Source organism: Arachis hypogaea, chromosome 1 (genome assembly GCF_003086295.3).
Source record: "Arachis hypogaea cultivar Tifrunner chromosome 1, arahy.Tifrunner.gnm2.J5K5, whole genome shotgun sequence".
NCBI classification, from domain to species: Eukaryota; Viridiplantae; Streptophyta; class Magnoliopsida; order Fabales; family Fabaceae; genus Arachis; species Arachis hypogaea.
Genome location: NC_092036.1, coordinates 30,717,851 through 30,722,626, shown reverse-complemented (window position 1 = coordinate 30,722,626; position 4,776 = coordinate 30,717,851). Strand labels below are relative to the sequence as shown.

General features: G+C 37.4%; 1 non-coding gene across 1 annotated transcript; it reads left to right on the top strand.

The window, feature by feature from the left end:
- Window positions 1-2,891: 2,891 nt before the first annotated feature.
- Window positions 2,892-2,995, top strand: LOC112716888 (small nucleolar RNA R71). Its single transcript, XR_003160512.1, has one exon. It is a non-coding gene; the product is annotated as a small nucleolar RNA R71 (small nucleolar RNA).
- Window positions 2,996-4,776: the final 1,781 nt, after the last annotated feature.

The window sequence follows — 4,776 nt, the reverse complement described above, 5'->3', positions numbered from 1 at the left end:
TTTAAATGAAATTTTGGTTGAATTTTGGCCCATGTTGCTCCCAGGAGGCTGCCCTGCCCTTGTGGAGGGCAGGGCAGAAAATGGTGCGTGCGTCCCTTGGTGTGTGCGTGTTGGTGCTGCAGGATGCTGCCCTTCCCTTCACAAGGGCAGGGCAGAGTTTTTTGGTGTGCCAGATTCTGCTGCCCGTGCGTGCTGATGCTGTCGAGAGTCCTTGGTGCGTGCCAATCTGGTGCGCTGGCTGTGCACCACAAAATGCTGCCCTGCCCTCGTGGAGGGCAGGGCAGTGTTTCCAAAAGTGAAGTTCCAAGTTCGAAACTTGGTGGATGCACACGCTACTTCTTTTCCTTGGTTTTCTTGGCACCAAAGTAAGGCCTAGTTCCTTGCTTCCTCATGGTGCCGTGTTCGAACCTTGGTGAAAGCAATGGGGGGAGAAATTTTCCTTGATTTTTTATGAAGAGCACGACATTGCCCTACTCTCCAAGAGGGCAGAGTAGAAAAAATGAGCGCTACTTGCTTTGGGGTGAGGCTCCAGCTTCGAACCTTGGTGGAAGCACATTGGTTTATTTTCGCTTATTTTTTGCCCTTAAAGATGCCTTCCGTTCCTGCCTCAATTGTACGCCAAATATGGATTGCTATATATCGTTGGAAAGCTCTGAATGTCAGCTTTCCAACGCAACTGGAAGCACATCAATTGGACGTCTGTAGCTCAAGTTATAGCCCTTTGAAGGAGGCATGGTCATGCTGTGAGCGCCCAGATTTTACCTTAGCGAAAATTCTTGCTTCCAACCTCACTTTGCATCACGATTCTGCCCTGCCCTTGGCAAGAGCAGGGCAGTGTGTGATGATTGCCTATTCTCCTTTAATTTGGTCATGGGCCACGCTTTTAAAAGCGTGGCCTAAGGCTCCAAAGTGTGCTCCAACTTCAAAGTGTGTCCCAAAGCTCTTTTTTTCTCATTTTTTTGTGCTTCTTTGCTTCTTTTTCTTCTTATTTCCTACAAGATTTATAAAATTAAAAGATCAAGGAAATATACCAATTAAGTATAAAAGCATTCAATATTTAAGCACAAATCATCATTTTCTTGTATGAAAAAGCATAGAAAAATAGGTATATGATGACATGTCATTACACCACATGATCATGAACCTAATAAAACACAAAAGAACAATAAAATAAAAAAAAATAAGATAAATAAAAATTGGGTTGCCTCCCAATAAGTGCTTCTTTAATGTCAATAGCTTGACAGCGGGCTCTCATGGAGCCTCACAGGTGATCAGGTCAATGTTGTAGACTCCCAACACCAAACTTAGAGTTTGATTGTGGGGGCTTTGTTTGACTCTGTATTGACAAAAGCTTTTCATGCTTCATCTCCATGGTTGCAGAGGAAGATCCTTGAGCTTTAAACACAAGGTAGTCCCCATTTAATTGAAGGACTAGCTTTCCTCTGTCAACATCTATCACAGCTCCTGCTGTGGCTAGGAAGGGTCTTCCAAGGATGATGCATTCATCCTCCTCCTTCCTAGTGTCTAAGTTTATGAAATCACCAGGAATGTAAAGGCCTTCAACCTTTACTAACACGTCCTCTACCAATCCATAAGCTTGTCTTACTGACTTGTCTGCCATCTGTAATGAGAATATGGCAGGTTGTACCTCAATGATCCCCAACTTCTCCATTACAGAGAGTGGCATAAGATTTATCCCTGACCCCAGGTCACACAGAGCCTTCCCAAATGTCATGGTGCCTATGGTGCAGGGTATTGAGAATTTACAAGGATCTTGTCTCTTTTGAGGTAAAGTTTGCTAAACCCATGTATCTAGTTCACTAATGAGTAAGGGAAGTTCACCTTCCCAAGTCTCATTACCAAACAACTTGGCATTCAGCTTCATGATAGCTCCTAGATATTGAACAACTTGCTCTCCAGTTACATCTTCATCCTCTTCAGAGGAAGAATAGTTCTTAGAGCTCATGAATGGCAGAAGGAAGTTTAATGGAATCTCTATGGTCTCTATATGAGCCTCAGATTCCTTTAGGTCCTCAATAAGGAACTCCTTCTTGCCTGGGAGACGTCCCATGAGGTCTTCCTCATTGAGATTCATGTCCTCTCCTTCCTTTCTAGGTTCGGCCATGTTGATTATGTCAATGGCCTTGCGCTCTCTTTTTGGATTCTCTTCAGTATTGCTCGAGAGAGTACTAGGAGGAGTTTCAGTGACTTTCTTACTCAGCTGGCCCACTTGTGCCTCCAAATTTCTAATGGAGGACCTTGTTTCACTCATGAAACTTAAAGTGGCCTTAGATAGATCAGAGACTATGTTTGCTAAGCTAGAGGTACTCTGCTCAGAATTTTCTGTCTGTTGTTGAGAAGATGATGAAAAAGGCTTGCTATTGCTGAGCCTGTTTCTTCCACCATTATTAAAGCCTTGTTGGGGCTTTTTTTGATCCTTCTATAAGAAATTTGGATGATTTCTCTATGAGGAATTATAGGTGTTTCCATAAGGTTCACCCATGTATTTTACCTCTGCTATTGTAGGGTTCTCAGGATCATAAGCTTCTTCTTCAGAAGATGCCTCTTTAGTGCTGTTGGATGCATTTTGCCATCCATTCAGACTTTGAAAAATCATGTTGACTTGCTGAGTCAACATTTTGTTCTGAGCCAATATGGCATTCAGAGCATCAATTTCAAGAACTCCCTTCCTTTGAGGCGTCCCATTATTCACAGAATTCCCCTCGGAAGTGTACGTGAATTGATTATTTGCAACCATGTCAATAAGTTCTTGAGCTTTTGCAGGCATTTTCTTTAGGTGAATGGATCCACCTGCAGAATGGTCCAGTGACATCTTAGAGAACTCAGATAGACCATAATAGAATATATCCAGAATGGTCACCTCTGAAAACATGTCAGAAGGACACCTTTTGGTCATCTACTTGTATCTTTCCCAAGCTTCATAGAGGGATTCACCATCTTTTTGTTTGAAGGTCTGAACATCTACTCTAAGCTTGCTCAGCTTTTGAGGAGGAAAGAACTTAGCCAAGAAGGCTGCGACCAGCTTATCCCAAGAGTCCAGGCTATCTTTAGGTTGTGAGTCCAACCATGTTCTAGCTCTGTCTCTTACAGAAAAAGGGAAAAGCATGAGCCTGTAGACTTCAGTATCTACTCCATTGGTCTTAACAGTCTCACAGATCTACAAGAATTCAGTTAAAAACTGATAAGGATCTTCTGATGAAAGTCCATGAAACTTGCAGTTCTGCTGCATTAGAGCGACTAGTTGAGGTTTCAGCTCAAAATTGTTTACTCCAATGGTAGGGATTGAGATGCTTCTTCCATCAAATTTGGAAGTAGGTGTAGTATAATCACCAAGCATCCTCCTTGCATTATTATTTTTGGCTGCCATCTCATCTTCCTTTTTGAAAATTTCTATAAGGTTTTCTCTGGATTGTTGTAATTTAGCTTCTCTTAGTTTCCTTTTTAGAGTCCTTTCAGGTTCAGGATCTACTTCAACAAGAATATTATTGTCCTTGCTCTTGCTCATATGAAAAAGAAGGGAACAGAAAATAATAATAGGGATCCTCTTTACCACAGTAGAGAGATTCCTTTATGTTAGTAGAAGAAGAAAGGAATAGAAGAAGGAAAAGGTAAGAATCCAAATACAAGGGTGAAGATAGGTTCAAATTCTTGAGATGAAGAGAAGTGTTAGTAAATAAATAAATAAATAGAAGAAGATGGGAGGGAGAGAATTCGAAAATTAATTTTGAAAAAAAAGTTAGTGATTTTTAAAAATTAAGAGAAGAATTAAAATTAAAATTAAAATTTGAAACAATTAGTTAATTAAAAGAATTTTGAAAAAGAGGGAAGTAATTTTCGAAAATTTAGAGAGAAAAGTAGTTAGATGGTTTTGAAAAAAAAAGATAAAAAAATAAAAAGTCAATTAGTTAGTTGAAAAAGATTTAAAAATCAATTTTGAAAAGATAAGAAGTTAGAAAAGATATTTTAAAAAGATATGATTGAAAAAGATATAATTTTTTTTAAATTAAAATTTATTACTTGACTAACAAGAAACTAAAAGACATGATTCTAGAATTGAAAGATTGAACCTTTCTTAACAAGAAAGTAACAAACTTCAAATTTTTGAATCAATCACATTAATTGTTAGTAAAGCCTTTGAAAATCATGAATTAAAGATAAGAAAAAGATTTTAAAATTCAAATTAAAAATTTTTGAAAATAGTAAGAAAAATGAAAAATATTTGATTTTTGAAAAAGTTTTAAAAAGATAAGATTTTTAAAATTGAAAATTTGACTTGACTTATAAGAAATAGCTAAGTTTTTTTTTTAAATTTTGACTAAGTCAACTCAAATTTTCGAAATTTTGAGCAAAATAAGGAAAAGATAATTTTTTTTGATTTTTTGAATTTTTAATGATGAGAGAGAAAAACATAAAAATGACCCAAAACATGAAAATTTTTGGATCAAACCAATGATGCATGCAAGAACACTATGAATGTCAAGATGAACACCAAGAACACTTTGAAGATCAAGATGAACATCAAGATTTATTTTTGAAAAATTTTCAAGAATAGAAAACATGCAAGACACCAAACTTAGAAAATTTTTAATGCCTAGACACTATGAATGCAAAAATGCATATGAAAAACAACAAAAGACACAAAACAAGAAAACATAAAGATCAAATAAGAAGACTTACCAAGAACAACTTGAAGATCATGAAGAACACATGCATGAATTTTCGAAAAAATGCAAAAATTTTTAAAACATGCAATTG